Source organism: Salvelinus namaycush, chromosome 13 (assembly GCF_016432855.1).
Source record: "Salvelinus namaycush isolate Seneca chromosome 13, SaNama_1.0, whole genome shotgun sequence".
In the NCBI taxonomy this organism is placed as follows: Eukaryota; Metazoa; Chordata; class Actinopteri; order Salmoniformes; family Salmonidae; genus Salvelinus; species Salvelinus namaycush.
In genome coordinates this window covers 7,399,439-7,426,174 of record NC_052319.1, presented here as the reverse complement: position 1 = coordinate 7,426,174, position 26,736 = coordinate 7,399,439, and positions in this window count along the sequence as shown.

Here is a 26,736-nt window from a genome sequence, read left to right as displayed (position 1 = left end):
TATTGTACGAGCAAGAATTGAGTACGAGGCAGTTTAATTTGGGAATGAAATTTTTACAAAGTGAAAACAGCACCCCCTATTGAGAAAAGGTTTTAAGCAACTCCAGTGAAGATTTGGCCTTGTGTTGTAGGTGATTGTCCTGCTGAAAGTTTTATTCCTCTCCCAGTCTCTGGTGTAAAGCAGACTGAAGCAGGTTTTCCTCTAGGATTTAGCCTGTGCTTTGCTCCATCCCAATTATTTTTATCCTTTAAAAACTCCTCAGTATTTGCCAATGGCAAGCATACCCATACCATGATGCAGCCACCATGCTTGAAAAAAGTGTATTCCTTTGCTGTGTTTTTCCCCCCAGTATTACTTTAGTGCCTAGTTACATACAAGATGCATGTTTTGGAATATTTTCATTCTGTATATTTGTACTCTTCTTTTCACTCTGCCATTTAGGTCATGATTGTGTAGTCACTACAATGTTGTTGATCCATCATCCTCAGTTCTCTCCCATCACAAAAAGGCTACAGAGTTGAATGGTTATCACCACCAATGGCCTCTTGGTCTGGGTGGTTTAATAAATAATCCACAGCATAAATGTTAACTTGACCATGTTTAAAGAGATATTCAATGTCTGACTTGTTATAATTTTTACCCATCTTTCCAAAAGCTCCCTGGTCTTTGTAGTTGAATCTGTGCTTGCAATACTTGAATGAGGGACCTTGCAGATGTTTTATGTATGTGGGACAGAGGAAGGGTTAGTCAATCAAAAATCATGGTAACCCCTGTTATTTCACACAGAGTGAGTCCATGTAACTTATGTGATTTGTTAAGCCACATTTGACTCCTGAACTAATTTCGGCTTGCCTAAACAAAGGGGCTGAATACTTATGCAGCGACTATATTTTAGTTCACTTTTTTCTTCGATTTCGACAGAATATTTTGTGTAGATTGCAGAGTCTCAGCATCACTCTGTTACCGTGGAATTACCAAACTTCCAAGTGCTTTCATTCCTCAAAACACAAACTCATACACTACAACAGTCCAGCTAAAAGGTACTGCAATGTCCTGCAATGTTTAACATGAGGTGAAATCTCACTTCACAGAATGAGTACACCATTCACTAATAGGTTCAGGCCTAGGAACAAAAGAGCTGAAGTAGTCAGTGTGAATGTCACAATACCACAGCACAGTACTCTACCTCCCTCTAGTGTGCATATTCCGTCATTACTCTATCATTCCAGTGACGGCAAAGGCAATGTCAATGATGCAGAAACCACCATAACACTGCACAGCAAACAGGCTATACCATACGAAACCCATTGCACATAAATATTATTTTAGCCATCTGTGTCAGCCATACTAACGGATATGAAACCGAAAGACAACAGTGCCTTTGCCTTGGTGAACACTGCCCCTCTGTGGAATAGAATAGCACTGCATATGAACCACAGTGCAGCATAGGACACCAGAGGCTTTATGGTGCAGTATAGAACAGGACATTCTTATTTTCTTTAAAAAATGTTTTTATTTACCCCTTTTTCTCCCCAATTTCGTGGTATCCAATTGGTAGTTACAGTCTTGTCTCATCGCTGCAACTCCCGTATGGACTCAGGGTCGAGAGCCGTGCGTCCTCCGAAAACACAACCCAACCAAGCCGCACTGCTTCTCGACACAATGCCCACTTAACCCGGAAGCCAGCCGCACCAATGTGTCGGAGGAAACACTGTATACCTGGCGACCGTGTCAGCGTTCACTGCGCCCGGCCCGCCACAGGAGTCGCCAGTGCACGATGGGACAAGGACATCCCTGCCGGCCAAACCCTCCCCTAACTCAGATGACGCTGGGCCAATTGTGCGCCGCCCCATGGGTCTCCCGGTCGCAGCTGGCCTGGACTCGAACCCAGAATCTCTAAGAAGGGCTACTGATTTTCTGTCATAGTTATGAGTATTCCTAACCATGTCACATGCCAGTGAGGGAAGGTGTCGTAGTGGAATATATATATATATAAATATATGAGTGAGAGAGTGTGAGGGAGAGAGAGAGAGAGCAGAGAGAGAAAGACATGATTAGTTACACACCCGTTTTCCCTTTGTTGTCCGTTGTGTAGTGCTGGCGCACTCTGTGGCTCTTCTTCAGTGGCCTGGAAGAGAAAGGAGAGCACTGGTCAGCTAACAGCTATAGTATCTGTCATCACAAACAGGAACAACACACACAGGAAGAACAAAAAAAGGAAGGGAAGAGCTACTAGGATAATGGTAGAATGAAGGTGCTCTTTGGTAATGGGTTATTGGTGTTCGTATAATTAAAATCTTTATATACAGTTAACATTTAATTATGGAGTTGTCACACATGCAGCTAACACATGGAAATGTCTGCTCTACTCAAAATTACAACCAACTAATTGCAGCACTACTGTAAAAATGGAAGAGGCACGTGAAAGGGGGAGAAAGTAAGGAAATTGTCAGTCGGCACTGCAATAAAGACCAACATTTATTAAAGAAAATTGTGAAAAATAAAAAAAAGTATACGAGCTTCATTTAAGGACCAAAAATGGACAGCTGTGGAATATAGATTGCAAAACAGTTGAAAAGATTAACGATGTACCGATTCCATGGCACATGAGGAATGAACTGATACACAAAACAAAGGTGGATTCAAAACAGTTTTTCAATTTAAATTATACAAAATTCTTGCAACCAATAGAATGATACATGTGCTGTACAGTGCATTCTGAAAATATTCAGACCCCTTGACTTTTTCCACATTTTGTTACTTTACAGCCTTTTTCTAAAATTGATTAAATTGTCCCCCCCAATCTACCCTACAATATCGCATAATGACAAAGCAAAAACAGGTTCAGAAATGTCAGCAAATTTATGTAAAAAAAAAATGAAATACACATTTAAGTAAGTATTCAGACCCTTGACTCAGTACTTTGTTGAAGGACATTTGGCAGCGATTACAGCCTCGAGTCTTCTTGGGTTTGATGCTACAAGCTTGGCACACCTGTATTTGGGGAGTTTCTCCCATTCTTCTCTGCAGATCCTCTCAAGCCGTGTCAGGTTGGATGGGAGCGTCGCTGCACAGCTATTTTCAGGTCGCTCCAGAGATGCTGCCACCACCATGCATCACCGTAGGGATTGGTGCCAGGTTTCCTCCAGACGTGATGCTTGGCATTCAGGCCAAAGAGTTCAATCTTGGTTCAGAGACCAGAGAAGGCCAGAGAACCTTGTTTCTCATGGTCAGAGTCCTTTAGGTGCCTTTTGGCAAACTCCAAGCGTGCTGTCATGTGCCTTTTACTGAATTGGCTTCTGTCTGGCCACTCTACCATAAAGGCCTCATTGGTGGAGTGCTGCAGAGATGGTTGTCCTTCTGGAAGGTTCTCCCATCTCCACAGAGGAACTCTGGAGCTCCGTCAGAGTGACCATCGGGTTCTTGGTAACCTCCATATGGCAAATAAAAATCTAAACTGGATGGTGTTCAGAGATCCATGGGAGGGGTTGAGTGGAGCTCAAGGGTGGGACTAAAAACAAACAAAATATAACTATTTAAAAATATACTGTGTCCATAAAATGTATATACAGTTGAAGTCGGAAGTTTACAAACACTTAGGTTGGAGTCATTAAAACTCGTTTTTCAACCACTCCACAAATGTCTTGTCAACAAACTATAGTTTTGGCAAGTCGGTTAGGACATCTACTTTGTGCAGACACAGGTAATTTTTCCAACAATTATTTACAGACAGATTATTTCACTTATAATTCACTGTATCACAATTCCAGTGGGTCAGAAGTTAACAAACACTAAGTTGACTGTGCCTTTAAACAGCTTGGAAAATTCCAGAAAATGATGTCATGGCTTTAGAAGCTTCTGATAGGCTAATTGACATAATTTGAGTCAATTGGAGGTGTACCTGTGGATGTATTTCAAGGCCTACCTTCAAACTCAGTGCCCCTTTGCTTGACATCATGGGAAAATCTAAAGAAATCAGCCAAGACCTCAGTAAATAAATTGTAGACCTCCACAAGTCTGGTTCATCCTTAGTTGCAATTTCCAAACGCCTGAAGGTACCACGTTCATCTGTACAAACAATAGTACGCAAGTATACACACCATGGGACCATCATACCAATCGGGAAGGAGACGCGTTCTGTCTCCTAGCGATTAATGTACTTTGGTGCGAAAAGTGCAAATCAATCCCAGAACAACAGCAAAGGACCTTGTGAAGATGCTGGAGGAAACAGGTCCAAAAGTATCTATATCCACAGTAAAACGAGTCCTATATCGACATAACCTGAAAGGCCGCTCAGCAGGGAAGAAGCCACTGCTCCAAACCGCCATAAAAAAGCCAGACTACGGTTTGCAACTGCAAATGGGTACAAAGATCATACTTTTTGGAGAAATGTCCTCTGGTCTGATGAAACGAAAATAGAACTGTTTGGCCATAATGACCATCGTTATGTTTGGAGTAAAAAGAGGGCGGCTTGCAAGCCGAAGAACACCATTCCAACCGTGAAGGACGGGGGTGGCAGCATCATGTTGTGGGGGTGCTTTGCTGCAGGAGGGACTGGCGCACTTCACAAAATAGATGGCATCACGAGGAAAGAAAATGACGGACAGAAGCATGTGAGAAATCACTTTAGCCCAAAGGAAAAGCAGTCTGAAAACAACAGCAGTTAAAATCTGCAGTAAAAGCCCACAGGCGTGTAAAATATGATTTTATACTCGGTACAGCCAAAGCCATAAAACTTTAAACCCTCCAGCTACGACAGAGTGGGGAAAAGAGAGAATACCATAGGGAGGAAAGGTAGAGGCGGAGAGGAAAAGGAAGGGAGAAGGGGTGAAAGCCAGGGAGATCGAGAGATAAAAAAGAGTGATTAATAGAGGAACAGCAGTAAGTAGGGATGTCCATCCCTTTAACCTGAGGGGTCCTTTGAGGACACCACAGCAGTCTCCATCAATACCCACTTCTAATTCCCATGGCTGTCTAGGGTACTGTGGCTCAAACCAACAAGCATGTGTTTAGACAGCTCTTCTATAAGAAGACAATCATGTGCCAGTCGGCCAGAGAGAAAAATGGAGATGGAGAGAGTGCCAAAACTCACAGTAGCCCACAGCATTTCCATCACACTACTGACAGTATATAGGCCAAGCACAACCACAGCTGGCCAAGTCTGACCGCGGCCGGTTTGGAGAGCCACCCCTGTGATTGCTGTGAAAGCTGACCACGAAGGAGAAGGAATTGGTCGTGGTTGAGAAACAGTAGGGCGTCTCAGACTTAAGATAAGGCATGAACTTCATACGGGGCTCTACAGTGGCTCCTGAAGAATTATTGAAAAATACAGCTTTTTTTTTAATTGTATTTTTTTACAGGCCAACACCAGTCAAAGGCCAAACAACTGTCATAACAATTTCAATTTCTTAAACTCATATCTTTACAGACAGTTAACTGAAAAAACATGGTTGAAATAAAAATGGCCACTGTGGTAGTGGTGGCAATTCCTAAAGTCAGTCTTTTTCTCAAAACCTAGTATGCAGATGTGTCTGGACCAAATTAAAGGCCACAAATATGATCCAATCAAGACTGCACATTCAAAGTAAACTTAGTTATAGTACAAATATTGTATGCATGTAGTCACATGGCTCAGTTGACAAGTGTTATTGTTAGGAGTGCAAAACTCAAATGGAACTATGAGCCATGCTGTGGTGCACAGTCAGGTCCAGCCAAAGGGAGTTTGTGGAAGGCTTGCTCAACAAAAATATATGGGCGAGGGAAAGGATTGAAATCAGGATACTCACAGTAAACTGTAAATAACACAGCCAGCCTTAGAATCAGAGGAACTGAGAATACGTCAAGCCTAATATTACTAAACACCAGTAGGGGGTAGCATTGTTCTTCATTCGAGCGATGTGTGAGAGTCTGGGTCAGCATCATTAGCGTCATCATTTAGGACAGGTCACTGAGGCTAGGGACCGGGGAAGGCCCCACTGAGGGGCCACATGGCTTAGGGCACTCACCCACTGAGGGGGCAGGGGAATGAGAGACGTGGTGGTGTACATTATGATTGGGCAAGACCCAAATCAGCGATGCAAAATCACACTACCGCCCGCAGAGAATGAGTGACATGGAGAGAGATGGCGAGAGAGAGGAGGGGGGTTAGAGAACAAACTTTGAGAAAATATGCTATTGTGCTATTGAGTACATGCTAATCTGTGTTTGAGAGAGGGAGAAAGAAGATGGAGATGCGAGAGACAGAAACAGTCAGACAGAACCTGACAAAGACAGACAGCGAGCGAAAGAAGAGAGGTAGATTGAAACAGATGAGGATAGGGAGACATCTCAATTGCATACTCCTCGGGTCCTCTTCTTCGCAAAACCTATTGGCAGAAAAGGTCAGAGGGGAGGGACCTCTTGCTTTCTCATCCAATAAGTATGAGAAGGAGACGAGGAGAGAGGACGTGAGGAGTATGCAATTGAGATCTTCCCAGAGAGAGATCAAGAGAGAAAGAGACTGCTGAACTGTGTAGGCAGGGCAGTTTAACCGAGTCAGTCCTCACTTGGCAGACAGTTAGGCCACAGGCGCCACATCAGACATGCTTGAGGGGGGTCCTGACAAGCCCTCTCGAAAAATGGGGAATAATAACAAACAGGGAGAACTTGAAGCACGCACCACTTTGCAATTATATATACAGTGGCAAGAAAAAGTATGTGAACCCCTTGGAATTACCTGGATTTCTGCATAAATTGCTCATAAAATTTCATCTGATCTTCATCTAAGTCACAACAACAGACAAACACAGTCTGCTTCAACTTATAACACACAAACAATTATACGTTTTCATGCCTTTATTGAACACAGCGTGTAAACATTCAGTGTAGGGTGGGAAAAGTATGTGAACCCTTGGATTTAATAGCTGTTTGACCCTCCTTTGGCATCAATAAACTCAACCGAACGTTTTCTATAGCTGTGGATCAGACCTGCACAACGGTCTGGAGGAATTTTGGACCATTAATCTTTACAAAACTGTTTCAGTTCAGTAATATTCTTAGGATGTCTGGTGTGAACCGCTTTCGAGGTCATGCCACAGCATTTTAAATTGGGTTGAGGTCAGGACTCTGATTGAGCCACTCCACAACGCGTATTTTCTTTTGTTGAAACCATTCTGTTGTTGATTTACTTCTGTGTTTTTGGTCGTTGTCCTGTTGCATCACCCATCTTCTGTTGAGCTTCAATTGGCGGACAGATAGCCTAACATTCTCCTGCAAAATGTCTTGATAAACTTGGGAATACATTTTTCTGTCTGATAGCAAGCTGTCCAGGCCCTGAGGCAGCAAAGCAGCCCCAAACCATGATGCTCCCTCCACCATACTTTACAGTTGAGATGAGGTTTTGATGTTGGTGTGCTGTGACTTTATTCCTCCACACATTGTGTTGTGAGTTCCTCCCAGACAACTCAACTTTAGTTTAATCTGAATATTTTGCCAGAAGCGCTGTGGAACATCCAGGTGCTCTTTTGCGATCTTTGGACATACAGCAATGGTTTTTTTGGACAGCAGTGGCTTCTTCCGTGGTGTCCTCCCATGAACACTATTCTTGTTTAGTGTTTTACGTATCGTAGACTCGTCGACAGAGATGTTAGCATGTTCCAGAGATTTCTGTAAGTCTTTAGCTGACACTAGGATTCTTCTTAACCTCATTGAGCATTCTGCACTGTGCTCTTGCAGTCATCTTTGCAGGATGGCCACTCCTAGGGAGAGTAGCAACAGTGCAGAACTTTCTCCATTTAGACAATTTGTCTTACCGTGGACTGATGAAGATCAAGGCTTTTAGAAGTCAACAATTCTTAACCTTAGGTATTCTGGGAACTATTTTGTTCGAGGCATTGATCACATCAGGCAATGATTCTTGTGAATACCAAACTCAAATGTTGTGAGTGTTTTTTATAGGGCAGGGCAGCTCTAACCAACATTTCCAATCTCATAGATTGTACTCCAGGTTAGCTGACTCCTGACTCCAATTAGCTTTTGGAAAAGTCAGTAGCCTAGGGGTTCACAGACTTTTTCCAACCTACAATGTGAGTGTTTAAATGATGTATTCAATATAGACAAGAAAAATACAATGATTTGTGTTATTAGTTTAAGCACACTGTGTTTGTCTATTGTTGTGACTAAGATGCAGATATCCAGGTAATTCCAAAGGTTTCACACACAGTGCCTTCGGAAAGTATTCAGACCTTTGACTGTTTCCACAATGTTACGTTACAGCCTTATTCTAAAATGGATTAAATTGTTATTTTTCCTAATCAATCTACACACAATACCCCATAATGACAAAGCAAAAACAGGTTCAGAAATGTTTGCAAATGTACAGTACTAGTCAAAGGTTTGGACACACCGATTCATTCAAGGGTTTTTCTTCATTTGTGACCCGATTCAGGAAACTAGGCGTATGTCGCAAGTCATGACTTCACAGGAGGCTTTTGAACATAAAATAATGTTTATCAAAATGTATTTTTTGGCAGAAATGCCTTCTCGCACATGTGCACATTTTTTTTTTTAAACTGCACTGTTGGTTAGGGGCTTGTAAGTAAGCATTTCACTAAGGTCTACACCTGTTGTACTCGGCGCATGTGACTAATAAAATTAGAATTTGATTGTATGCATAACTACCTTGTCTATCACTGATATCGTTATTGTTCTTGTACATACTGTATCTTATTTATAGACACTATCTATTTCTGATATTGCTACTATGCAAGTAACCATTTGGCTGTACTGTTTACACCTTCTGTAGAGACCCATCCACTTAGCAAGACTTGTCAATCAATGTTATGTGTGGTCGTAACATGATTGTGACATACCACGTGACTGTATCAAGTGTCCACCACTTAAATATGGCACATGCATCTGTTTATGTACTGTGCATGTCACCGCACTCGGGTTACATGGCCTTAACTTATGTATGAAATACTGTGATAAGTGAATGTTTAACAGCATATAAAGTTTGCTGAAGTACTTAAGTCGTTTTTTGTGGTATCTGTACTTTACCATTTATATTTTTGGCATCGTTTACTTCACTACATTAGTGAAGAAAATAATGAACTTTTTACTCCATACATTTTCCTTGACACCCAAAAGAACTTGTTACATTTTGACAGCAAACCTGTCCAATTCTAACACTAAACAATAGAACATTCCTGGTCATCCATACTGCCGCTGATCTGGCAGACTCACTAAACACATGCTTCATTTGTAAATTATGTCTGAGTGTTGGAGTGTTGGAGCGTGCCCCTGGCTATCCGTCAATAAAAGAAATTGTGATGTCTGGTTTGCTTAATATAAGGAAGTGAAATGGTTTATATTTTTACTTAAACTTTTGATACATTGTGCCCCTGGCTATCGGTCAATACATTTAGTTTTTGAAATACAATTGCTCCCGTCTGGTTTAATAGAAGGAATTTGAAATGATTTGTACTTTTAATTTAGTACTTTTTCCACCACTGGATGTGGCTGGGGGTTGTAGTATTTCTTTCACATGACCCATCAATTTAGACAAGTGTATCTGGGTAAGCGCCATCTATCTGGACACTTTATTTACCTGGAACTTTTCCTTATTGTAGGCTACAAGCACTTTTAGTCTATAGCGCATGACCTCATGTGAATCCTTAAAGAGATGTGTGGGTCTGGCTTAAGAGGGTGTGAACAATGGTGAATGGGTGTAGACAAAGGAGAGCTCTCTAGTAGGTACCATTCAAAGGCCCTTTTCTCAAAAGTTTCACCTTTCAAAGTAGAAACACTTTCCCATTATTCCTCAAATGTTGTGTATGATATACCATTTTATAGCTCTGAGTAAAAAATACATTTTAAATTGTTCTACAAAAGTCCGATTCTAGGTGGTTAGTCACATAACACATTTTTACATTGTAGAATAATAGTGATAGTAATAATAATAGTAAAATTATGAAATTAAATATATTTTATATTTGAGATTCTTCAAAGTAGCCACCCTTTGTGTGCTTTGCACACTCCTGACATTCTCTCAACCAGCTTCACGAGGTCGTGTATTTCAATTAACAGGTGTGCCTTAAGTTAATTTGTGGAATTTCTTTCCTTCTTAATGCGTTTGAGCCAATCAGTTGTGCTGTGACAAGATAGGGTTGGTGTGTCCAAACTTTTGACTGGTACTGTATAAAAAAAATCTGAAATATCACATTTACATAAGTGTTCAGACCCTTTACTCAGTAGTTTGTTGAAGCACCTTTGGCATGATGTTTCAAGCTTGGCATATGTGTATTTGGGAAGTTTCTCCCATTATTCTCTGCAGATCCTCTCAAGCTCTGTCAGGTTGGATGGGGAGTGTCGCTGCACAGCTATTTTCAGATCTCTCCAGAGATGAGTGGCCCAAGCAAAGCCTGCACAAGGACATTGAGACTTGTCCCAAATCCACTCCTGCGTTGTCTTGGCTGTGTGTTTAGGGTCGTTGTCCTGTTGGAAGTTAAACCTTCGCCCCAATCTGAGGTCCTGAGCGCTCTGGAGCAGGATTTCATCAAGGATCTCAGTACTTTGCGCCGTTCATCTTTCCCTTGATCCTGACTAGTCTCCCAGTCCTTGCCGCAAAAAAACATCCCCACAGCATGATGCTGCCACCACCATGCTTCACCATAGGGATGGTGCCAGGTTTCCTCCAGACCTAACGCTTGGCATTCAGGCCAATGAGTTCAATCTTGGTTTCATCAGACCAGAGAATCTTGATTCTCATGGTCTGAGTCCTTGAGGTGCCTTTCGGCAAACTCCAAGCGGGCTGTCATGTGTCTTTTACTGAGGAGTGGCTTCTGTCTGACCACTCCACCATATTTTTTTTATTTCAACTAGGTAGGCTAGTTGAGAACAAGTTCTCATTTACAACTGCGACCTGGCCAAGATAAAGCAAAGCAGTTCGACACATACAACAACACAGAGTTACACATGGAATAAACAAACATACAGTCAATAATACAGTAGGGAAAAAAAGTATATATACAGTGTGTGCAAATGAGATAAGATAAGGGAGGTAAGGCAATAAAATAGGCCATAGTGGCGAGGTAATTAGGATATAGAAATTAAACACTGGAGTGATAGATGTGCAGAAGATGAATGTGCAAGTAGAGATACTGGGGTGCAAAGGAGCAAAATATATAAATCAATAAATACAGTATGGGGATGAGGTAGTTGGGTGGGCTATTTACAGATGGGCTATGTACAGGTGCAAAGGTATTTGTACCTAGGTATTTGTAGTTGTCCACATATTCTAGGTCAGAACCGTCCAGAGTAGTGATGCTGGACGGACAGGCAGGTGCGGGCAGCGATCGGTTAGTTTTACTTGCATTTAAGAGCAGTTGGAGGCCACGGAAGGAGAGTTATATGGCATTGAAGATCGTCTGGAGGTTTGTTAGCACAGTGTCCAAAGAAGGGCCAGAAGTATACAGAATGGTGTCGTCTGCGTAGAGGTGCATCAGAGAATCACCAGCAGCAAGAGCGACATCATTGATGTATACAGAGGAGAGAGTCGGCCCGAGAATTGAACCCTGTGGCACCCCCATAGTGACTGCCAGAGGTCCGGACAACAGGCCCTCCGATTTGACACACTGAACTCTATCAGAGAAGTAGTTGGTGAACCAGGCAAGGCAGTCATTTGAGAAACCAAGGCTGTTGAGTCTGCCGATAAAGGCCTGATTGATGGAGCGTTGCAGAGATGGTTATCCTTCTGGAAGGTTCTCTCATCTCCACAGAGGAACTCTGGAGCTCTATCAGAGTGACTATTAAGAATGATGGAGGACACTGTGTTCTTGGGACATTCAATGCTGCAGAAATGTTCTGTGCCTCGACACAATCCTGTCTCAGAGCTCTACGGACAATTCCTTCGACCTCATGACACTCATTTTCGAGTTTCATAGCAAAGGGTTTAAATACTTATGTAAATAAGGTATTTCTGTTTGAGTGAATGGGAGAAACTCCCCAAATACAGGTGTGCCAAGCATAAAGCGTCATACCCAAGAAGACTCGAGGCTGTAATCGCTGCCAAAGGTGTTTTAACAAAGTGCTGAGTAAAGGGTCTGAATAATTATGTAAATGTGATTTCAGATTTTTGAAAATGTAAAACGAAAATAATGTTTTTTCCGCTTTGTCATTGTGGGGGATTGTGTGTAGATTGAGGGGATACAATTATTAAATCTATTTTAGAATAAGGCCATAACGTAACAAAATGTGGGAAAAGTCAAGTGGTGCGAATACTTTCTGAATGCACTGTATACATACACACAAAAGTATGTGGACACCCCTTCAAATTAGTGGACTCAGCTGACAGGTGTATAAAATCGAGCACACAATCATGCAATCTCCATAGACAAACATTGACAGTGACTTTCAACGTGGCACTGTCATAGGATGCCACTTTTGCAACAAATCAGTTCGTAAAATGTCTGCCTTGTTAGAGCTGCCCCGGTCAACTGTAAATGCTGTTGTGAAGTGGAAACATCTCGGCAGAATATTTCCTGCCTGTGTGTGTTTGTGTGTGTTAAGGCGTCTGCATGCATAGATTCAGTTTGCTCCTATCAGAACTCGGCTAGGCGACTGGCTGTGCTCTCATACTCCCTAAAGACCATTGCCTGAAAAACAAGCCACCGTAGCTACATCATAGCCAGAAACACTTCCTCAAAATAGTCAGAATTAATCTAAAATAAAATCAAGTCATCTGTGACATTTTTATCAAGGTCTTTTTCTTTTCATGTAGCTAAGATGTTTGCAGTATTTCTCAAGTGAAAAAATGTGAATGAAAACAAACAAACATGATTGGTCAACAGGAGTAGTACTGTTGACCAATCACCGATGAAGGGGCGTAGACTTTGCCTATTGAACTTCGACTTGCCTCAAGAAAAAATTGGTGCACGAACAGCCAAAATAAAAAATTGCCAAACACTAAAATGTTAGATAACGGTCATAATAATTATACAGTATAAGCAAACTGTTTTGAATGGGAAGCATACAGTAAGCTTTAGGAAGTAACTCATCTTCGGTGGATTTATATCCTGTTCTAATGTGTAGATGTATGCCTGCCCAGAAGGGGCAGCCTTGCCCTTATATTAAACACACTGACCTGGATTCCATGTATCTCTGTCTAGAGTGTGTGCGTGTGTGTGTGTGTGTGTGTGTGTGTGTGTGTGTGTGTGTGTGTGTGTGTGTGTGTGTGTGTGTGTGTGTGTGTGTGTGTGTGTGTGTGTGTGCACATATTCCTGTATACATATTCCTGTGTACATCTTTTTCCATCTCATTACTACTGAAATCCAGTCAGAGGAGACTCACCGGAGGACCTTCTCTAATTTCCTCTGTAGCGTTAGATCCCCGTACTCACGGGCCAGTTCAGCACTAGTGCTGCCCAATGCAGTGTGAAGGCAGACCTTTAAATATTTAGCACTGCAGAGAGGTGAGGGGAAATAAGTACACTCATTTAGCTGTGCTGATGCAAAATCATAGCCGCCACGCCCAAAATATATGGAACATGAAAAAGTATTTCTGCCAAGACGCACTTTAAAGATGCTAGAACAGTCCACATTTACTTTTCCTATGCAAACAAAATGAGTAATGAATAGCACAACCAGCCACCCCATAGTAGAATGGTTGATCTATTTGCCTAGTCCGTTGTTGTTGTGTGTTCTATGCAACATAAATATTCCTCTCAAGGTGCATTCAAGTTTCGAGTGCCAAATGGAGGGAAACATGCTTTCTGACAACCTGTCAATGCACAACAATTTATAATGCAATAGTGGGGCAAACAGCCATCTTATTGGCCCTTGTTATAAAAAGGCTTTTCCATTCCTAATTTACTCATTCCTAAATATGCACGAACTGCACCTTTTGTAACCTGGAGTTACCGCTCCGCAATTCGCAGTGAATGCATAGGTGAGAGAGGGGCTGAATTTAACACGGGTCAATTTTAAGGTAAGTTGGGGTAAAACACCACCCTACCTTATAATACATTTTGAGGAGTGACTTTAAAAAGAATGCGACGAGACGGATTACATGTTTTGTCGAGCAAGAGTAGTGGTAACCAGGGAAAGTGTTGGGGGGAAAAAGATGACATTAAGTTGTTTCTTTGGGAAGTACAGGCAGGAGGCGTATTTCCCTTCTTAGTCTTTCTACATAACAAGTCTGATTTATGGCGGGGGTACTCAGTGCAAACACACACATGTACACGCAAGTGCATGTACGCACATACCACGCAAGCATGCAGGCGTATAGTATACACCTGTGAAGGAAAATGTCGTTTGTGCCTTTTCTAATAACCAATTTGACTGGGTTCATGCAAGTGACTGATTGATCGTGCCTGGGAAGAATCCTCACATCAGTATAAGGAATTTGGCAGTATGCCCAGAACATTGCTTTGAGATCTGAAAGGGGTATCTCAGTTTCATGGCCTCAGCTTGGAGAGAAGAAGCCTTGTGAGTTATTGGTCGGTCACATAATAATGTAAATCGTGCAAATATAACTTGTCTGTGTAAGCAGTATATAAGAAAACTAACGGGACTGCCCCGGCAGAGCGCCCCGACCAACATGTACTATTGTGCATTAAGTGTGTTGGAACCTCTCCAGCTTGCTGATAATAAAGAATGATTCATTTAATATTGACTTCAGGTGTCCCTGGTGGTAATTTCCACGACACACCTCATTTGAACTCCTTTCAAATCCTGGAAAGATTCAGCAAATACACAGCAATAGCTTCCATCAGCATCTTAGAACTAAAGTCAGAGGACAGCAGTCTTAATTCCATGTAGACAATGAATGGAAGGATGTGGACTCCTACTATTTGTTTATCTGCCAGGGACCATGCACAATCTATACATCGCACCAAATGTAGCTAAATAGCACATTTCCATTTGCATTCCCCATCTGTCATTGGCTAGCATAACAGTTCTATTCTACTACCATATGTAAACTAATGGGTGCGTACCGCAGAGTGATACCAATTATGTACTATATACACACTTAATTGAATATTCAAGGTTGTGTGTATGAATATGTATGTCTATGAATGATTGTAGCTCATTCTCCTGTGGTCAGCGCTTTCTTCTGTTGATATGACTCATTGCTTTGTCCTTGCGCTCAGCCCGACCTCTAAGCAGGCAGGCCCATATGCGAGCCAGCCTGGTGTTGTTCTGCTTTGCTACCAGGGCCTTTGAGGCTGCGGCCGTTGTATCCGCCGCTCCAGGGCAACACAACAGAACAATAGCCACCTCGGTCTGCCCTTTGGCAGCCCACACGCACCACAACACACACGCCTGGGGGGGCTCTGGCAGACACACCAATAAGGAAGGGAGGGAAGGAGGCCCAAATACATCAGGCGCCTCTGGGGCTACATCCACTGGTGAAGAGGTGTCAGAAGGTCAAATCTGGACGAGCAAAGGAGGGAGGGAGTAGGTTGATGTGGCTTGTTCAATAAATCAGAGATAATAGCACTAGACCAGCTTTGATATACAGGATTTACATTCTTTAAAACCTCTTCAGCACAGAGGAGCAGAGTGCAGAGTAGGAGAAATAAAATAGCCCATAGTAGAACTAAGTCAGCACTTCCTCACTTTAACAATGTTCTCACAAGCTTTGTAATATTCCCTTCCACCGGTGTCCTCATTAAGAGCTCTCCCGGTCTTGTCTTAATGAATGGGGCGCACAGGAAGAGATTGCCTATATGGAAGTGAGACAGAAACTTAGTCATTATACTGCTCTATCTGCGGAGTTTCGCTTTGCTGAACACACCCCTGGTCACCCAGGTGGTGACCACCTCTGGAGTGTCTGATTGAAAGTCAAGGGGGTAAACAAATTGCTAAACACTGACTGAGAATTGAAGCTGTGCACCTCTGACACGGCCTAGTATTAGCACCAGGGTTGGGATCAATTCCTTACCAATTCAGACGAAAAAAACTGGTGTTGGAATTGGAATTTCATTTTCCTTCTTGAATTGAAATTGACCCCAACCAACTATGATTAGCACCCAGCTGGAAAGCGGCACAGAGGGAGATTTGTATTTCTCCCCGAAACCCGAAATCCTTATTTGCTTAGGCACACCTGCTGTGGTGGCGTCCCCCTCTCCTCTGGCAATGCTGGATATATTTGGGTCAGGCGTCAGGGGAGATGCCAGGCCAAGGAGGCGCGGTGGGTAGCTGGGCATTACAGCTGCAGTGCCGACCCCCTACCCCGCACAAACACCATTGGAGCCACCAGCTGCCATCACCCAGAGCAGGCACCGGGTACAGCCACCTGATTAGAGTGATGAGGGCTGTGTGTTTACTGTATGTGTGTACGAAAGTGATGCGCGGGTTGATTCATAACCCACTGTTCCCACCAATGTTCCCTCAAAGTTTTTTGCCAATGAGCAAATTTCAGATCTGCTGAGCGCAAACTTGAACGTTGTGAAAATTCTGTGTAACTTCCAGCATGCGTTTACTGTGAACACTAAAGCTGGGTTAGTGTTACACAACTTGATTGTAGTCCACCTGTGGTAAATTGAATTGATTGGACACCTGTCTATATAAGGTCCCACAGTTGACAGTGCATGTCAGAGCAAAAACCAAGCCATGAGGAATTGTCCGTAGAGCTACAAGACAGGATTGTGTCGAGGCACAGATCTGGGGAAGGGTACCAAATAATGTCTGCAGTATTGAAGGTCCCAAAGAACACAGTGGCATCCATCATTCTTAAATGGAAGAAGTTTGGAACCACCAAGACCCTTCCTAGAGCTGGTCGCCTGGACAAACTGAGCAATCGGGGGGGAGGGTATTGGTCAGGGAGGTGACCTAGAACCAGATGGTCACTGACAGAGCTCTAGAGTTCTGCTTTGGAGATAGGACAACCATTTCTGCAGCACTCCACCAATCAGGCCTTTACGGTAGAGTGACCAGACGGAAGCCACTCTTCAGCAAAAGGCACATGACAGCCTGCTTGGAGTTTGCCAAAAGGCATCTAAAGACTCTCAGACCATGAGAAACAAGATTCTCTGGTCTTATGAAACCAAGATTAAATTCACATCTGGATGAAACCTGGCACCATCCCTACAGTGAAGCATGGTGGTGACAGCATCATGCTGTGGGGTTGTTTTTCAGTGGCAGGGAGACTAGTCAGGATCGAGGCAAAGATGAACGGAGCAAAGTACAGAGAGATCCTTGATGAAAACCTCCTCCAGAGTGCTCAGGACCTCAGACTGGGGCGAAGGTTCACTTTCCAACAGGACAACGACCCTAAGCACATAGCCAAGAGAAAACAGGAGTGGCTCCGGGACAAGTCTCTGAACGTCCTTGAGTAGCCAAGCCTGAGACCAGACTTGAACCAGATCAAACATCACTGGCTCTATTCAAAAGCTAGAACTAATGTTACACCAACTGTGTTTTAAAAGTAGTCCACCAGTGTGTGAGTGACTGGGGAAAAAAGGAGAGATTGAATTGGTTTACACCTAGGCAGGTGAAAGTCATCTGTGACTGAACACTGACTCAGTCAAGCTTGAAGTTAGAGCACGGTCAAATCCTTTCAAATACAAACACAAACATGCATACGCCCGCACACAAACACACTTATTTGGGTAAGAGTGGCTGCAAGACCGGAGTGATCAAAGGGTAAGGAAATCGAAGCTTGTCATTCATACGACATAGGCTACATTTTGAGCGGCCTCTAAAGTAACACATCATACGTCCAGAAACCGTAGCAATGAGGGTTTAGGCATAAAGCTTTCCGTTCTGCCATGCCTCCCATTTCTCTCTTTTTCCCCTCTCTCCTGCTCTCTGTCTACCCGCACAGTGCCAAGCCAAAACACAGTGTTTCCACTTGGCAGTGTGTGTGAGTGATTGGTGCTGGAGTAAAAAGGGTACGGTGGTGGAATGACGGAGAGGTTGTGAATCTCGTCTGTCTCCATTCCTCTACTTCTCTCTCACTCACTTCTTAAGAATGCTCTGCTGTTCACATTCATTCACACAATGTTTTTCTTGCATATCCCAACTCGCTGAGACACCTGCAGGGAGTGGGGTCACAGCCGGGGTCACAATTGTCCAGCACCCCTGGAGCAATTGGGGTGAAGTGCCTTACCTGGTCAGCGTCGGGATTCGAACCAGCAATCTTTCGGTTACTGGCCCAACGCTCTAACCTCGAGGCTACCGGCCGCCCCATCTCACTTATCTCAATGCACTCGCCGTGATAGTTTTCACTTTTTCAATCTCTCTTTCTCACTCTCCTAAAATATTTACAGCTGCTGTGCCGCAGAGGCAAGAAAATGTATTTTCTCTTGTAATATTTGTTTTGTGCTAAATCTATCAAATGGCTTGGGTCTGCTCGGCGAAGCCGGGTCCTATTCTATTCTGCAAGGAAACAGTTATATAACAACCAGTTATACAGTGCCTTCAGAAAGTATTAATACTCTTGACTTATTCCACATTTTGTTGTGTTACAGGCAGAATTCAAAATGGATTAAATATATGTTTTCCCCCCTCACCCATCTACACACAATACCCCATAATGACAAAGTGAAAACATGGTTTTTAGAAAATGTAGAAAATGTATTGAAATAACCCGTGTCACACCCGTGTCAATACTTGGCAGCGATTACAGCTGTGAGCCTTTCGGGGTAAATCTCTAAGAGCTTTGCACACCTTGATTGTACAATATCTGGATTGTACAATATTTGCACATTATTCTTTTTTAAATTATTCAAGCTCTCAAGTTGGTTGGTGATCATTGCTAGACAGCCATTTAAGTCTTGTAATAGATCTTCAAGCCGATTTAAGTCAAAACTGTAACTAGGCCACTCAGAAACATTCAATGTCATCTTGGTAAGTTACTCCAGTGTATATTTGGCCTTCTGTTTTAGGTTCTTGTCCTGCTGAAAGGTGAATTCCTCTCCCAGTGTCTGTTGGAAAGCAGACTGAACCAGGTTCTCTCAAGGATTTTGCCTGTGCTTAGCTCTATTCCGTTTCTTTTTATCCAAAAAACTCCCTAATCCTTGCCAATGACAAGCATATCCATAAAATGACGCAGCCATCACCATTCTTGAAAATATGAAGAGTGGTACTCAGTGAGAAGTTTGCTCCAAATATAACACGTTGTATTCATGACAAAGTTAATTTCTTCACCACATTTTTTGCAATTTATTTTAGTGGCTAAGGACAAATGCTCACAAACACAGATGTAAAGAAATTTGTGCATAAATTTTGAGAGAAATACGCTTTTTGTGCATCTGGAAAATGTGGGGGATCTTTAATTTGACCCCAAACAAACGTTACATGTTGCATTTAAATTTGTATTTAGTATACAATGTTGATCCATCCTCAGTTCTCAGATCACAACCATTAAACTATAACTCTTTTAAAGCCACATTTGGCCTCATGGTGAAATACCTGAGCGGTTTCCTTCCTCTCAGGCAACTGTGTTAGGAAGGACAACTGTATCTTTGTAGTGACTGGTTTTATTGATCCACCATCCAGTGTAATTAATAACGTCACCACTCTAAAAGGGATATTCAATGTCTGCTTTTCTTTTACCCTTTTACCAATAGGTGCCTTTCTTTGAGAGGCATTGGAAAAACCTCCCTGGTCTTTGTGGTTGAATCTGTGATTGAAATTCAATGCTCGACTGAGGGACCTTACAGATAATTGTATGTGTGGGGTACAGATGAGGTAGTCATTCAAAAATAATGTTAAACACTATTACGGCACACAGAGTGAGTCCATGCAACTTAAGGACATTTTTAAATACTTATTGACTAAAGGCATTTCAGCTTTTCATTTTTTATTCATTTGTACAAATTTCAAAACAAATAATTCTCCTTTGACAGTATGTGGTATTGTGTGTAGTCCAGTGACACAAAATCTCAACATTTTGTTATGTTACAGCCTTATTATTTTTTCTTCATCAATCAACACACATAAATTGCAAATTTATAAAAAATAAATACCTACTAAAAGTATTCAGACCCCTTACTACGAGACTCGAAATTGAGCTCAGGTGCATCCTGTTTCCATTGATCATCCTTAAGATGTTTCTAACTGTGGTTAATTCAATTGATTGGACATGATTTGGAAAGGCACACACCAGTAGTATAAGGTCCAACAGTTGACAGTGCATGTCAGAGCAAAAACCAAGCCATGATGTCAAAGGAATTGTCCATAGAGCTCCGAGACAAGATTGTGTCGAGGCACAGATCTGGGGAACAGTGGCCTCCATCATTCTTAAATGGATATAGATTGGAACCACCAAGACTCTTTCTAGAGCTTGCCGCCAGGCCAAACTGAGCAATCGGTGGAGAAGGTCCTTGGTCAGGGAGGTGACCAAGAACACGATGATAACAGATAAAGTACCTCTGTGGAGATGGGAGAACCTTCCAGAAGGACAACCATCTCTGCAGCACTCCACCAATCAGGCCTTTATGGTAGAGTGGCCAGACAGAAGCCACTCCTCAGTAAACGGGACTTATTAACAACCCGTTTGGAGTTTGCCAAAAGGCACCTAAAAACTTTCAGACCATGAGAAACAAGATTATCAGGTCTGATTTAACCAAGATTGAACTCCTTGGCCTGAATGCCAAGCGTCACACCTGGAGGAAACCTGGCACCATCCCTACGGTGAAACATGGGGGTGGCAGCATCATGCTGTGGGAATGTTTTTCAGCGGCAGAGACTGGGAGATGAACAGAGTGAAGTACAGAGATCCTTGATGAAAACCTCCTCCAGATAGCTCAGGACCTCAGACAGAGGCGAAGGTTCACCTTGCCTTTAAATTGTTTAACTTGGGTGGAACGTTTCGGGTAGCCTTCCACAAGCTTCCCACAATAAGTTGGGTGAATTTTGGCCCATTCCTCCTGACAGAGCTTGTGTAACTGAGTCAGGTTTGTAAGCCTCCTTGCTCGCACATGCTTTTTCAGTTCTGCCCACCAATTTCCTATAGGATTGAGGTCAGCGCTTTGTGATGGCCACTCCAATACCTTGACTATGTTGTCCTTTAAGCCATTTTGCCACAACTTTGGCAGTATCTTTGGGGTCATTGTCCATTTGGAAGAACCATTTGCGACCAAGCTTTAACTTCCTGACTGATGTCTTGAGATGTTGCTTCAATATATCCACATAATTTTCCTGCCTCATGATGCCATCTATTTTGTGAAGTGCACCAGTCCCTCCTGCAGCAAAGCACCCCCACAACATGATGCTGCCACCCCCATGCTTCACGGTTGGGATGGTGTTCTTCGGCTTGCAAGCCTCCCCCTATTTCCTCCAAACATAACGATGGTCATTATGGCCAAACAGTTCTATTTTTGTTTCATCAGACCGGAGGACATTTCTCCAAAAAGTACGATCTTCGTCCCCATATGCAGTTGCAAACCGTAGTCTGTTTTTTTATTGCGGTTTTGGAGCAGTGGCTTCTCCCTTGCTGAGCGGACTTTCAGGTTATGTCGATATAGGACTCGTTTTACTGTGGATATAGATACTTTTGTACCGGTTTCCTCCGGCATCTTCACAAGGTTCTTTGCTGTTGTTCTGGGACTGATTTGCACTTTTCGCACCAAAGTAAATTCATCTCTAGGAGAAAGAACGTGTCTCCTTCCTGAGCGGTATGACGGCTGCGTGGTCCCATAGTACTTATACTTGCGTACTATTGTTTGTACAGATGAACGTGGTACCTTCAGGCGTTTGGTAATTGCTCCCAAGGATGAACCAAACTTGTGAAGGACTACACATTTTTTTACTGAGGTCTTGGCTGATTTCTTTTGATTTTCCCATGATGTCAAGCAAAGGGGCACTGAGTTTGGAGATAGGCCTTGAAATACATCGACAGGTACACCTACAATTGATTCAAATGATGTCAATTAGCCTATCAGAAGCTTCTAAAGCCATGACATAATTTTCTGGAATTTTCCAAGCTGTTTAAAGGCACAGTCAACTTAGTGTATGTAAACTTCTGACCCACTGGAATTGTGATACAGTGAATTATAAGTGAAACAATCTGTCTGTAAAATTACTTGTGTCATGCACAAAGTCCTCACCGACTTGCCAAAACTATAGTTTGTTAACAAGAAATTGGAGTGGTTGAAAAACGAGTTTTAAATGACTCCAACCTAAGTGTATGTAAACTTCCGACTTCAACTGTATGCGTCTCCGAGGAAAATGAGAGCAGGGCCCATTAATTCACAGTGGCAGGGACACATTGACTCAGAATATTTTGACTCAGAATATTTTGATGTCAACCTACACTACATGGCCAAAAGAATGTGGACATCCTTGAAATTAGTGGATTCGGCTATTTCATACACATCCGTTGCTGACAGGTGTATAAACTCGAGCACACAGCCACGCATTCTCAATAGACAAACACTGGCAGTAGAATGGCCTTACTGAAGTGCTCAGTGACTTTCAACGTGGCACCGTCATAGGATGCCAATGCGCAATTCCAAGCGTCGGTTGGAGTGGTGTAAAGCCATGTAGTGCATCGTCACAAAAGGTCATTCAAGAGAGAGGCAGAGAACGAGAGATATTGTCTGAAAAAATCAAATCAAATTACAGCTGATGTAGAACAGGTTTATTCTTTCTTTCTTTCAAGTAGGATAAGGTTCTCTCTAGAGACTATTCTAAGGTCCGTTTGGCTAGGATTTGTGGAGGGTAAACTGACCCTAAATCTGTGTGTCTAAAAGAAACCTCGACCATTGCTTCCCCTCCAAATTATGTTTTACCTTTAAGAGTGTCTGGCCATTATTGTCCAAATGACAGCACCCACTATCTCTCTGTGTGTTCTCAGATATGCAAGATTAACATGCGAGTCATTACCAATGGATTGGCAGCACGATCAATTAGAGAGACGTTCTCTATCATTTCCCTTTAAGCATCTCATCAGTTCGCCTAAGAAGGTTTAATCAATCCATGTGGAACCTCTGCAGGCTGTCTGGGGTGTGCACGTGTGCATGTGAGAGAGACTCACCGTCATTGAAGGCCACTAAAACCGACAGCGGCAAATAATCTACCCACAATGCCTTGGCTTGTGCAAGATCAGAGGTTGTCTCCAAGGGCTCCAAATTACCTCCTCACATCTGGTCCTGTTCTGCACGGATATGCCCCTGACACACAGTTGTGTATTATTATACTTGTGAGGACTTTTTGGGGACCAACAATTGATTTCCATTAAAAATCCTATTTTCAAAAACCCTAAACCTAACCATAACTCCTAAACCTAACATCTAACCCTAATTCTAACCTTACACCTAACCACTAAGCTTAAAATAGTATTTTTCCTTTTAAGGACTGGCCAAATTCTCCTTGGTGTACTTTTCTTGTGAAGACTTCTGGTCCTCACAAGTATAGTAAAACAAAAACACACACACACCACCGTTTCCATTCGCACTTCAGTGAACAAAGAACATCTTTCCGGGCCACTCAGATGAGTAAGGCTAGAAATGACTTATGACTAAGTACTGTATATATACACACATTTCTTCATTGGGGAGGTCAACATGAAGTGCTTGACGTTCCGTCTGAAACCAGACACGATGGTTGCAGTGATTAAAAAGCCAAGCAGCGCCACGTCAAAGAACTGCGCAAATCCATAGCCCTCACTACAGAGCCTTTCAGATCAAATCAGGATTTCCCGTCACCCTACGGTGGTTTTGAAGCTTCCTCCCACACACACTATACACAGGTAACTGACTAAATAAAAGAAATACCAACATAGTGTCTTAATAGGGCGTTGGGCCACGAGCCAGAACAGCTTCAACGCACCTTGGCATAGATTCTACACGTGTCAGGAACGCTAGTGAAGGGATGTGACACTATTCTTCCACGAGAAGTTCCATAATTTGGTGTTTTGTTGATGGTCTCATGCAATGCTCTAGGATTGTTGAGATCTGGTGACAGACGGCAGCCATGGCATGTGGTTTACATCGTTTTCATGCTGATCAAACCATTCAGTGACCATGCGTACTCCGTGGATGGGGGCATTGTCATCCTATCTCAGCATGGCCAAAATAATGACCCTAAGCATGGCGGGATGTTAATTGCTTAATTACCTCAGGCATCACACGTGTAGAAAACACTTGCTTTCAATATACTTTGTATTCATTTACTCTGGTGTTTATTATTTTTGGCAGTTCCCTGTATCTACACAAACCAGGGTTTTCATTAGGAAAATGTAGCGCTGGACAATGTGACCGGGAAGATTTTAATGCATTGGGTGCATAACCCATTAGGGCATCCACCCAAGGTGTGCAGAATGACAGAAATCAAATTTAGATTATGGTAATGCTTCTTAAAGATGCAATATGCAGAAATCACTCCATTTCCTGGTTGCTAAAATTATAATAGTTTGCCTAATTTAAAAGTATAGTGTAGAGAATCATTGTACCATCTAAACCGCTGTGAAATACAATATTTTTGGGTATGGAAGATGTATTTCCAGCTGGTGTACAAAACCGAAAGTAAGACGCAAAAAACAAACTTAATAACGGGAATCAGAAATAGCGCACATAGAACATATGTATTGCTTCTTAGACTTGCTTTCAATGACAGATCTATAACATACAATTCCATGTGAATTTGGTCGGGTCGCCCAAAAAGCTAAATATTGCAGCTTTAACAGAACATGCAACTGATGTAATGAAGCAGACAATAAAACGTAATTTTCAAACATGACCCAAAATGCAATAAGTGGGAAAACACCATTCTATACAGTGTACCTGATATGAACATCTCTTGTTAGAATGAATCTAAAAGACGCAACAATTAGGATGGGTTGCTAATTTGACTAGGATTGTGCATTTGGCTTTCGGACAACGAAAGAAAGTTGATATGAAAACCAATAGAACAGGAGAGAAATGGCGGTGATAGACCTGGCTGATTATTGAGTTGTGGCTGTCAGTGAAAAGCATCTAAAATATGTGTGAAGATAATGTGTCTTGAGTATAATTTTAAATGTTGAGATAGGGAAGGGGTGTGTGGCGAAGATATAGGAGAGTTTCTCCAGAATGGCTTCCCCCAATTCTTGCGCATTCATTGTGTGAATGGTTTTCCCTTTGAATTTGTATTTTTAACAATCCCCATTACATATGTTACCAGTAGTAAATGTATCGTCCCAGTCATTTGGTTCCATTAATACATGTATTATTTACAGTTTTCAGTCTCGGAGTGTTAACGTTGTGAACTCTGCTTATAAAAGGATCTTAGACTCCTTGTTCTTTCTCTTTTTTTGTTCCAGAACTGCCGTGGTGAGAATCTCATTCGCTCTCCACCCCATGGGCTTCTGGGACATGGCCTTTCAGGTATGATCTCTTTCGCTCTGTGATCATGCTTAGAATAATACTTGATTAAAATGTCAGTATTGCCTTGGAACTTAAGCTTTATGCCTTGTATGAGAATCTATTCGTTTTACAAAGTAATGAAAAACACATTTACAACTCCATTCTCAGACATTTCTTCATGGCCTATTACTGTCACTCAACTACGGTGTTCTTGCACATTGCTAAATAATGTTTATGGAGTCAAATAAAAGTAGGCTAATTTCTTAGTGTTATTACAAGTTGCATGTGATGTAATATCATATACTGTATATTTCAGTCGGCAGCATACCACCCTGCTTCCCACTGCTGGCTTGATTCTGAAGCTAAGCAGAGTTGGTCCTGGTTGATCCCTAGGTGGGAGACCAGATGCTGCTGGAAGTGGTGCAATGATTGGGTACATTGCCCTGTGTAGGGTGTCGTCTTTCCGATAGGACGTTGAACGGGTGTCCTGACTCTGTGGTCACTAAAGAGCTCATGGCACTTACCGTAAGATTTGGGGTGTTAACCCCAGGGTCCTGGCTAAATTCCCAATCTGCCCCTCATAACATCATGGGCACGTAATCACCCCCAGCTTCCAATTGGCTCATTCATCCCCCCTCTCCCGTGTCACTATTCCCCATGTCGTTGATGTAAATGAGCGTGTTCGCAGTCAATTTACCTGGTAAAATTAGGGTTAATAAATATACACGATAAATATTACTACCTGTGCATGCATTTAAGTACCTGGCCTGCTGCGTGGAAATGTAAAAAAATAAAACACTTTCCTACATCTATTGCAAATAATATATTAAAACTATAGTTTCTCACAGTAAGCTATTTGAAAGATCTTTCCAACAATCTCCCCCTGCATCGGCCAGTGCGCTCATTTCTTTAGCCGCCAATGTCAATCAATGTGTCCATATGGCAGAGGCTGGTGATCGATCTTGCATTAGTTGACTTAACGTTTCGATAAAATCTGAATTAAAATGAATGATTAACCACATGACAATGACTTTGATAAAAGAAAACGTTATTGAAATGAAACGTTCATAAAAATGCGGATATGAAAATCATAACTGACACGCAGAACGGTAGAATAAATTGTAAGGATCCCCAAACTTGACACTCACGCGACCCCTACGAAGTCTTTAAAGTAATTGCCTCCACGTTTCCAGGGTCGGATTTTGCCTCTAGGCTAGATTGAAGCAAGGTAAGCCTCGTAATATGAAATAAAACATTCAGGTTTCAAACAATTAAGTATGTTTTCAAAATGTATACTGCCTCCAGCACACATTCTAAGGTGGTGGATGGCGCACTAATAGCCTGTCGCCTGCACTTGAATGTTGAACTGGAGGCATGCTTCAATTACCAGTTGCACCAAAACACACGATTGCGCTTAGAATTGTTGCGCAATGAATTGGTTTATACTCCAGCAGCAACCAGCTGAC